General features: G+C 41.6%; 1 long non-coding RNA gene across 1 annotated transcript in view; it reads left to right on the plus strand.

Moving 5' to 3' along the window:
- The window catches only part of LOC306916224, a 33,853-nt gene extending 22,189 nt beyond the window's left edge, over window positions 1–11,664 (plus strand). The window contains exon 3 of the long non-coding RNA XR_013788966.1: window positions 11,488–11,664. This is a non-coding gene — a long non-coding RNA (uncharacterized lncRNA). The remainder of the gene's footprint in view (window positions 1–11,487) is intronic.
- The last annotated feature ends 273 nt before the right edge of the window (window positions 11,665–11,937 follow it).

The raw sequence follows: 11,937 nt of genomic DNA on the forward strand, positions 1-11,937 counted from the left end.
GGTACGCATCATTCACATTACCACAACATCTGACAAGTGGTCCCGAGTGCGCACCCGGGACCATAGTGTGAATCGCCCCTGAGATACCTCATGGCTGCTGCAAATCATTGGAGCGAACTGTATCGCATGGAAGCACGTGAAGGCAGGAGTTGAGCGTAAGTGCGGAAGGCACGATGCCACTCAAGTGACTACGAAAATAGTAGATCTACAAGCTCACAAGGCATCATAATGCAACACGTTGAGAGCTTGTACATAAGCATTTTTTGTTTCTTTCAATTTGTTATAATTATGACGTACACACGGTATAGGTGGTTAAGCTACAGTTTGGACAATTCATTCATTCAATGAATGAATGAAACTCAACCTGAACTGAGCGGTGGGGTACAGGGAGTGAGCGAGGCAGGTGACAATGTGATGCAGTTCACAGTGACAGGATTGATTCGGGGAGGCTGCTTCTCAGTGTAGAGCTAGAGACTAAGTTAATTAGCTCCCTTATAAACACCGGCCTGGCCTTTAGTTCATATCGAGTGAGGCCATGGGCTTGAACGATTGGAAGGGGTCAGGGAAGAGGGCCCCCAGGCCCGAGCATGGTGGGGGTCAACCTTCCTATGGAAATCCACTTTGGTCTAAATGGCAATGAGATTAGTACGACATTGATCTCAGCGTTTGATTTTCTCCCGTCTTTCCTCCCTACAGCCCCCTCCGTTTTCCTCTCCGCCTGGAAGAAGATGTTCTGAGAGAAATGACTTGATTTGATTTCGGGTGTTCCACTGGTTAAGCAATCTTACAACAAAGACACAGGCCTATTATCCCCCTAAAGTTAAACGTACAAATGCATATAAACTCAAGAGGAAATTTAGCTGCAAGCAGCGGTAATCGGGCCAAGCAAAAGAACAGAAAAACGCTATGCACAATAATTAAGCCATAGAAACACTGAAGTTGAGAGAAAGAAGACCATATAATTAACAAATGAGAATTTTAAATAGCTGACCCGAAACCTAACCTCATTAAAATTATGCCTAAACCTAAACTTAGCCCCAACAAAGTATATTATACAGAGAAGGTGGGTTACTGATTCCCACCATGGAGAATAGAACAAAACAGTCTTGGTTTCGGTGAGCGAGTAGCAAAGTAGTTTTGTTTATTTTTACTAAAGTTGGGAGCCCACGCACGGCAGTGGAATTTTCTTTCCATGTGCAGCAGAGCTAGGAGGGTGTCACTTGTCCTATCTGGTACCCAGGAAGGGTGGCCCTTCGGACGTGTCAAGCAGCCGAGTAACAGTCCCCTCTCAGTCCTGGAAGTGTGCCTCGCTTATAGAGCGTCGCAGTCCCGCCTCCTACCCTGGACCAGGAAATGAAACCCAATGCATTATTCTCATAGACATTTCTTAAAGTATTTATTTAAAGACGGTTACGCCGCGGACAAAGCCAACTCGAGTCGTGACAACTCATGACAACACAAACAATATTTTGGACCAAACAAATAATTAGAAAGAAGAAAAAAACGGCAGGTTACAACACTTTTTTTGTTGTTTTTCTTATTTGTAATTATTTGTTTGGTCCAAAATATTGTTTGTGTTGTCATGAGTTGTCACGACTCGAGTTGGCTTTGTCCGCGGCGTAACAGTCTTTAAATAAATACTTTAAGAAATGTCTATGAGAATAATGCATTGGGTTTCATTTCCTGGTCCAGGGTAGGAGGCGGGACTGCGACGCTCTATAGAGCACCGCAGTCCCGCCCCCTCGAGAGACCCGGAAAAGAAATCCCCTTTCATTTTCCTCATAGACTTTTCAGAAAGTATTTATTTAAAGACGTTTACGCCGCAGATAAAGCCAACTCTTGTCGTGACAAATCATGACAATAAACACAATGTTTTGGGCCAAACAAAGAATTAGAAAGTAGAAAAAAAACGGCAGGTTACAACACTTATTTTATTTTTCTTCTTTGTAATTATTTGTTTGGTCCAAAATATTGTGTGTGTTGTCATGATTTGTCACGACTCGAGTTGGCTTCGTACGCCGCTTATAAGGTCTTTAAACAAATACATATAAACTCAAGAGGAAATTTAGCTGCAAGCAGCGGTAATCGGGCCAAGCAAAAGAACAGAAAAACGCTATGCACAATAATTAAGCCATAGAAACACTGAAGTTGAGAGAAAGAAGACCATATAATTAACAAATGAGAATTTTAAATAGCTGACCCGAAACCTAACCTCATTAAAATTATGCCTAAACCTAAACTTAGCCCCAACAAAGTATATTATACAGAGAAGGTGGGTTACTGATTCCCACCATGGAGAATAGAACAAAACAGTCTTGGTTTCGGTGAGCGAGTAGCAAAGTAGTTTTGTTTATTTTTACTAAAGTTGGGAGCCCACGCACGGCAGTGGAATTTTCTTTCCATGTGCAGCAGAGCTAGGAGGGTGTCACTTGTCCTATCTGGTACCCAGGAAGGGTGGCCCTTCGGACGTGTCAAGCAGCCGAGTAACAGTCCCCTCTCAGTCCTGGAAGTGTGCCTCGCTTATAGAGCGTCGCAGTCCCGCCTCCTACCCTGGACCAGGAAATGAAACCCAATGCATTATTCTCATAGACATTTCTTAAAGTATTTATTTAAAGACGGTTACGCCGCGGACAAAGCCAACTCGAGTCGTGACAACTCATGACAACACAAACAATATTTTGGACCAAACAAATAATTAGAAAGAAGAAAAAAACGGCAGGTTACAACACTTTTTTTGTTGTTTTTCTTATTTGTAATTATTTGTTTGGTCCAAAATATTGTTTGTGTTGTCATGAGTTGTCACGACTCGAGTTGGCTTTGTCCGCGGCGTAACAGTCTTTAAATAAATACTTTAAGAAATGTCTATGAGAATAATGCATTGGGTTTCATTTCCTGGTCCAGGGTAGGAGGCGGGACTGCGACGCTCTATAGAGCACCGCAGTCCCGCCCCCTCGAGAGACCCGGAAAAGAAATCCCCTTTCATTTTCCTCATAGACTTTTCAGAAAGTATTTATTTAAAGACGTTTACGCCGCAGATAAAGCCAACTCTTGTCGTGACAAATCATGACAATAAACACAATGTTTTGGGCCAAACAAAGAATTAGAAAGTAGAAAAAAAACGGCAGGTTACAACACTTATTTTATTTTTCTTCTTTGTAATTATTTGTTTGGTCCAAAATATTGTGTGTGTTGTCATGATTTGTCACGACTCGAGTTGGCTTCGTACGCCGCTTATAAGGTCTTTAAACAAATACATATAAACTCAAGAGGAAATTTAGCTGCAAGCAGCGGTAATCGGGCCAAGCAAAAGAACAGAAAAACGCTATGCACAATAATTAAGCCATAGAAACACTGAAGTTGAGAGAAAGAAGACCATATAATTAACAAATGAGAATTTTAAATAGCTGACCCGAAACCTAACCTCATTAAAATTATGCCTAAACCTAAACTTAGCCCCAACAAAGTGGGTTACTGATTCCCACCATGGAGAATAGAACAAAACAGTCTTGGTTTCGGTGAGCGAGTAGCAAAGTAGTTTTGTTTATTTTTACTAAAGTTGGGAGCCCACGCACGGCAGTGGAATTTTCTTTCCATGTGCAGCAGAGCTAGGAGGGTGTCACTTGTCCTATCTGGTACCCAGGAAGGGTGGCCCTTCGGACGTGTCAAGCAGCCGAGTAACAGTCCCCTCTCAGTCCTGGAAGTGTGCCTCGCTTATAGAGCGCCGCAGTCCCGCCCCCTCGAGAGACCCGGAAAAGAAATCCCCTTTCATTTTCCTCAGACTTTTCAGAAAATATTTATTTAAAGACGTTTACGCCGCAGATAAAGCCAACTCTTGTCGTGACAAATCATGACAATAAACACAATGTTTTGGGCCAAACAAAGAATTAGAAAGTAGAAAAAAAACGGCAGGTTACAACACTTTTTATTTTATTTTTCTTCTTTGTAATTATTTGTTTGGTCCAAAATATTGTGTGTGTTGTCATGATTTGTCACGACTCGAGTTGGCTTCGTACGACGCTTATAAGGTCTTTAAATAAATACTTTTTGAAATGTCTATGGGAAAAATGCATTGGGATTCATTTCCTGGGCCTGGCGTCGTCATGAAAGGGGGCGGGACTGCGACGCTCTATTGTGCGTATATTTTCATATCGTTGCTGTCTGGAAGAAACCACCTAACTCCATTTATGAGGTTTTAGATGTCTGTGTGTTGGTTAAAAACCTATTATACTATTATTATAAAGTGCTTCGACAAAACCCTCCTAACTCCACTATTTTGAAAAACATTTTAATTGTAAAAAAGGGAAAAGAATAGGGCTCATAGTCTTTTTCTTATTGCTGCATTCCCTCTTATCACTGCTTGCAGCTATAATTATATATATTTTTATCATTCTCACATTTCTTCACGTACAAAGTGACCTATGTTCCACAAGGCACATGTGCAAACAAGTTCCATAGCTTTTGGCCAAACGAGGTATGAGTTATGCCTGTTCAAAGTGCCTGTGATCACTGCTTGAAGATAATTATGATCACTGCGCCCACAGCTAAACGTGTGTTTAGCGCTCCCCAAACATTTGCCAAAATGGCAAATGGTTGTTATTCAACCCAGGCCCGGTTCTTCCTACAGGCCGACGAAGCAACAATTTTTTTTTCTTTTTTTTTAACATTTTTTTTCTTTTTTTTTTACTCTGTCCCAACTCTGTCTGCACCGTGTCCCCCCAGTGCCCCCCCAGTGCCTCCCCAGTGTCTCCCCAGTGCCAGTGTCCCGCCAGTGCCTCCACAGAGCCTCCCCAGTGTCCCCACAGTGCCTCCCCAATGGACCCCCAGTGCCTCCACAGTGTCCCCACTGTCCCCCCAGTGCCTCCACAGTGTCTCCTCAATTTTTGGGAGTAAAAAAAATCCTGCTTGGGGCGCCAGATTGCTCAGGACCGGCCCTGATTCAACCCTTGCTTTGAGTTGCTTAGTGGATTGGATGATTGCACTCTCCCACAGTAATAAGGAAAAAACAACACATATTGGCCATTTTTACACTTAATACCTTTTACACTCGGTGTTAGGGAACTCTGTAGCGGGTGGAAGATCCAAACGCTATTTTTGTCCAAGATATTTGGTGTCCAGGTCCGTTTCACTAAGACTAGAGGGTTTATGAGGAAGATAACTAGGTGGAGACAGAGAGATCATTCATGCCGGGCTATATTAGGGGGAGTTATGGGAATGAATGTGTCACGAAGTTGTCATTAATCCAATGCATTTCTGTAAGCCACTATGATATGGGGTAACCACAGCCTTCTGTATCCCAGCTTTTCTGTTGGTTTGGTGTTTCATTTTCTGGCATTACAAAGAAGACTGTTACTATAGAAATAAGTCATTGGCCTGGCTGCTACTTAGTTTCTGAAACCCACCAGTCAGACTCAGAACATAATAAAGATGAGTACTACTGTATAGCTACTTTAACTCCGTTCACAATGGAAGAATTTGTGGAAATACTGAAATAGTTGTTATAGTGAAGAATGGACTATACTCTCACTGATGCACTGTAATGACTGCGTTGAATTGACTTTAATATATGAGCGGAGAAGGGCTTCAACATATTATGGATAAATATGGTAGTTAACGGGGCGAGATATTACGCTCATGCACGCGTGCACATTTTCAAGTTGGTTGTGATTTCATAACGGGAGAATTGCATACAACTGCTTGTGTACGGTTTTATAAATCCGATTATTTTCTTCTTTTGAGCAGAAACTTGGAATACACACAGTTTTATAAACGAGCCCCCTGGGGAGTTAGACTAATGTCTAATGTCTTACATTTGCATCCAATATCAGCTCTGTACTTAAAGTGGCCTCTGTTGCTGCAATATTATATCCTTCATTCCCACGCCTGTAGGATACAGCTATGCTTTATCTCTTAAACTCAAACTGAAATAACACGGCACATTTGAAGTGTGTGCCCCAACCAACCTGACAAATATGAACTTCAGTTCTAGAACTTATTATTGAAGAAATTATTGAAGCCGAATCAGCTCCTTTGTTTCAATGGACTATTTTACATAGTGAGTGAGTGCGTGCGTGCGTGCGTGCGTGCGTGCGTGCGCATGCTCAGGAAATGGGTTCACATGAACAAGCTATGGGCCAGTGACTGCAGATGGAATTGCAAACTGCTATTTTTGGAACAGTCACAGATGGAAACACATACGATGTGATGGTTCTTTACCAGGTGGCATGACCTTTCAAGGCACTTGAAAGCAGAGTATTGGACTCGAGTCATGATGACTCGACTCGAGTCCGACTCGAGTCATTGATTTGACGACTTGCAACTCGACTTGGACTTCAAGGGTAAAAACTTGAGACTCGACTTGACTTGGAAGACAATGACTCCAGACTCGACTCGACTTGAGACAAGCTGACTCGGACAACTTAGTCCTTTGCAAAGGATGCAAGGCGCATTTGCGCACCAAGAGCTGCGACAGTTATATGTAGAGAATCTGACAGGTATTCAAAAGGAACTCAAATATGATGTTATGTCCTGTAAGTAGACTTAGAAATAAAACTAGTGTTGACTAATCTTTACACGTGACTCTTATTTTGAAGAGGAAGTCAGAGCACAGGAAGTCTGTTTCAGTTGTAAACAAGCTACTATGACACTTTCCCAAAGTTTACGGTGCTCCTGTCATAGTGCTAGTCGCTAAACGCAACCATATTTACAATACAATACAATGTGAAAACCATGCATCTGTCACTTGAACAACACTGGAATTACTTTATTTAAACATGGAACCTGCAGCAGTAGGTGAGTAATTCATTTTATCTGTGTAGGACATTTCAAAATAATTATGTGCAGCGCTGGTTATAAATGCAGGTTTCATGTAATCATGTTGGGTCACGCATGTTTTACACAGTTGAACAATAAGCTTGTCCGTCGGGTGCAAACTTCCTTTCCTACTTTCCTCTTACCTGTCTTGTTTTATTGTTCCAAATAAATTATTCCATTTGAAAAGTCCTTAATTCAGCAACAGCTTCCAACAACAACAACAACAACAACAACACAAGACGCTAACTTAAGTTGTGATCATCAAAAAAAAAAAGGAAAAGAAAAACATCCACAGCTGAACATGGGGAGTTGACGAGGCGGTCGCGTTGTCTCTCACTCTATCGCCTGTAGTCAATTAAACATCGTTAAGCTTCCCAACGTCTTTAACAAACTACACTACAACAGAACATTTTGATTTCCTATACAGAGCTTAAAATGAACTGAGACAAAATGTGTGGCAGTGAGTGACATGATTTCTTTTTTCCTTAAGACAATTTAATGCAGACACAGGCCTGTACTTCTGTGTCTGAATGGGAAAGTCTTATTTCTTTATTTTTCCTTTTTAATTGTCATAATAATAATAATAATAATAATAATAATATATTATTATTATTATTATTATTATTATTATTATTATTTTATTTTGTATTATTTTTGTACTTGCTTTAGGCCTGTCTGTGCATGGGCAGGGCATCAGTATTATATTCATATAATTAGACTGGATATTGTGATTTTACATATTGTAATTGGCATAAGTTTGATATTGGCATAAGTGTTCTTTTCCTGTTTTTTGAGTGGTGCAACCACTATAGACAGCTATGTGTGACTTGTGTGTGTCCCTGTGTCCCTGTATCCGAGCACGGAAATAGCATAATTATTGTCACCACCATCAAGTGTCACTGTTGTGCAGCCTAACACATAAACAGAGGCCAGGGAGGAGAGCTTGTACAGTACAGTACAGTACAGTACAGTACAGTACAGTACAGTACAGTACAGTACAGTACAGTACTCGACAATCTTGTGACTCGACTTGACTTGACATAACCTTGTGACTCGACCCGACTTGACTCGACAACCTTGTGACTCGACCCGACTTGACTCGACAATCTTGTGACTCGACCCGACTTGACTTGACATAACCTTGTGACTCGACCCGACTTGACTCGACAACCTTGTGACTCGACCCGACTTGACTCGACAACCTTGTGACTCGACCCGACTTGACTTGACATAACCTTGTGACTCGACCCGACTTGACTCGACAACCTTGTGACTCGACCCGACTTGACACAACTTTGTGACTCGACTTGACTTGACTTGCCCACAACAGAAAAACTTGAGACTTGCTTGAGACTTGGACCAAATGACTTGCTACTCGACTCGGACTCGGATCGGAGGGACTCGTGCAATTGTCTGCTTGAAAGCTGTCACTGGCACTTTTAATTTAGTAAGAAATGGCTAAGCCTGCAATTATTAAAAATTTCAAAACAGAAATTCTAGCATAATTCATACTTTATAATACAGTAATTTTGCAATTCTATGACATTATTGCATAAGGTGAAACGGTGGGGTGGGATGCATGCAACGATGCATGGCAATCGCACGCTGCGTTCATGATTTGAGGCAGCCACTCGTGATTTTTTTTTTTATGACAATCTTAGCCAATCAGAAAAATCAAACACATCCATCTTGACCACATGACTATAGAGAAACTGCACCGATACCGATTTGTGTGATGTTTGGACAAAATAGGAGCAATAACAAAATAATTGTTTTCAAAAAATGTCTTTAGGAAAACTCGATCGGACGCCAACTCAATGTGCAGGACCTAAGACACAGGTGAAAGGTTCACCATTGGTGGGAACATAATGTGTGACTGGAAACTAATAGATATAACTTTGCATAGTCAGGGTACTGGGCCCGGCCTGTGTGTGAAATGTGGCTGTTGTTAACATTGCATTTATTGTCAAAGAGCTTAGTCATTCATGTTAACAACAAAGGCCCAGAGGACCTATTGCAAAGCTATGCTATGATTATCTGCTTTCATATTAAATGACTGGTGCTGCATGGAACATTATGTCAGTTGTGTTTTAGATCTTTTTTTTTTTTTTTTTTTTTTTTAGAGCTGGCTTAAATGTATCTTATTAATGGTTGTTATATTTTGTTTGGCTTTGAATCTTCCTGTGCTGTAAATCCTGTTGAGATGCAGATATGTATGTCTTGGTTGTATGTAATAAGCTGCTGGAATAAATTGTGCGTATCTATGGGAATTGCAAATTCTGTTGAGATGCTGGTGAATGTTTCTTGGTGTTGGCTAATTACGGGTATGCATGTGCGCTGTAAATCATTTGGGTACGTGAATGTAGTTATTGTCTTGGTTGCAAGTAAGTGTACCTGCAGAGGCAATGGGAGGGTGTGGGAGGTGCCCTGTTACAAGTCTGTGCCCATGGGCCCAATTTCTCCACCTATGCAAAAGGGAAAGGGTCATATAATCTCATCTGATTTATAATAGGAAAAATAAACCTGTTTTGTGTAGCACTTTTAAAAATAGGTGCTTCACACAAAAAAACACAGGAGGCAGTGAAAACATGGTAAATAAAGTAACATGAAGATTAAGCATATCAAAATGTGTTTTAGGAATGGATTTAAAACAAGGCACCATCAACATCCTTTATTCATGCTCGTAGCTTATATTAACACGGGCTGTGTCAGTGTTGAATGCATTACCAGAAATGTACATTTTTACTTCTAAACATATGCATCCTGCAGATTTTCTTTCCAGAATCTTATTTTCAAATCAAAACATTTTGTCGTATGGAGGACATGTTGAGGAGACATATATCAGCATCTTTTAAAATAATTTATTCTAACTATAAATGCACCAAGTCTCTGTGTGTCTGTATCGTAACTCGAGAACCGTTCGCCCCACCGACTTCAAATTCAACACACGCGTTCCACACCACCACAGGGGGTGCAGTGCCCGGTGTCGAGTCAGTCGGACCCACGGTTGTCCTGAACCGCCCCAAAAAGGCCTCTGCCCGGGCTCTGGAGAGGGTCCCTGCCCAGTGTCCATACTGTATATGGAGCTGGCCTGTTCTGACATCATTCTGACGTCTGCATAGACTCCATATTTGGGCATGCCTGACGAAGAACTCCATATATGGGCATAAAAGGGACACGGACATAATATTTGGGTGGGGCATTCATTTCCAACTTGCATCGTTTCAATTTGGCCAGTGCCCAACGGGCACCACTGTAGAGGCCCCACGGGCACCGCTCTAGTAAACTAATAATTCATAATTCATTCATAAACATTCAGCGTAACACTGTGCCATACAACAGTTGAGAAGAATGCAGTCATAAAAGAGAATAACATGACAAATAATAGCTGCAAGCAGCAATAAGAGGGGACCAAGCAATATGAAAAATCACACCCGTGTGAACTGGCTGCTCAACAACACAGCTGTCTGGCTGCAGTTAGTTATAGTGCTTGGTGTGAATGGCCCTTTAAGGCTGCTAAACAGTGCCGGCACCCAGCAGTATTGCAACTGTTTTGTACCCAAAACATACAGACCGGCAGACGAGGCATGAGTTCAAAGTGCCTGTTGTCGCTGTTGGAAGCTATATTATTCGTACATTTTTTTTTACGTACAAACTTCTCTTCAACTGGGATTTCAGATAATGGTCCAATGGTCTAATGGTCATAGCAGATCTACAAGCTCGTAGCGCGCCACCGAGTGGCGCGCTACGAGCTTGTAGGTCTGCTATGACCATGTTTTTTTTCAAAGGGTTGGCTCTACGTCCAGCAGGAGGCAGTATATGGGTTAAGCAGTGGATATTCATCCATTGGGTGCTTTGGTAAATAAATTCGTTTTTAATCAGGGTTTTTAACCCCTTCCCAGATAAACCAGACACACCAAACCAGCTGCAAGTTATAACCAAGAGATTATGGCTGATTATTCACTACCAATCATTTCACATGAACCCATTTAGACCTGAGGCTGATTCTAAAAACGCCTTCTAAATCCTGACCTACGTTTTCTTGATAGATAGATTCTTTGACTCACTGTGGAATATTTAGAGAATATTACACACGGGTCTGCTACTTTCAGAACCTCTTGAAGCATGGCAGTTTTCCAACTCTGTGGATGTGGAGCAAAGGGTGAACAAATGCTGACACCAGGACCATTGCAAGTGTGATGTCAATAGCAATGCGAAAGGTTCCTGCGTCGAAACAATCGTGCAGTGCTACAGTTAGAACATAGGGAAAATAGCTCAATAACATTGCTATCAAGATGATCAGAATATATTTTTTTTTCCAATTTACGTTTTATTGAATTTTAATCAAATGAAACGACTGACAATTGACAATACATACAACCGAAAACAAAACAAGACAATATAAGTACAATACACACAAGGGGAGATGTCTGCCTCTCTTCTCTATCGATGATCATTCATAATACATAAGTACCTCAAACAGGTGCATATACAGGTTAAACAGGTTTAACTGAAACTATACAAAATCAGGTCTTATGGTAGAAACGTGAGCAATCCATCTAAACCAGTTATCTGTGAAGACTTCAACTTGACCTCTGAAGATCAGAATAATTTTAAAAGCCCTTCTCTTCATGTCTTTTCCCGCCCCACTGTCCCTCTGTCCTTCTCCTGGTCCAGGCTGTTTCAGAGCTCGGAGAACCGAGAGGCAGCAGCAAGACATCACAGAAATGAGAACAATGTAAACGACCAGCAGGGTGTAAGAGAACACTGGTGACCACCAAGCATGAAATATGCTTCCAATGCTGAATCCAAGCACCATCAGCCAGACAACACAGCAACAGGCCAACCTGTACCGCAGAGGTTTGTACCTGAGATATACCACGGGATGCACTACCGCCATGTAACACTCCACATAGGCTATATACAGCAGGGGTTCTCAACGTTTTTGGCCGGGGACCCCCGGAAATGCTTTGGCAATGTCTCGGGACCCCCGCCCCGCCCCCTCCCGACCCCCAATATAAATTGACTGCTACAATAACCTTAATAATAGAGACAATACACCATAAATAAATACTGAAACCAGGTATAATCATTAGGGAAGGTGTATGCATGTACTATGTGTACTAT

The sequence above is a fragment of the Electrona antarctica genome, assembly GCF_951216825.1.
Source record: "Electrona antarctica genome assembly, chromosome: 23".
NCBI lineage: Eukaryota > Metazoa > Chordata > Actinopteri > Myctophiformes > Myctophidae > Electrona > Electrona antarctica.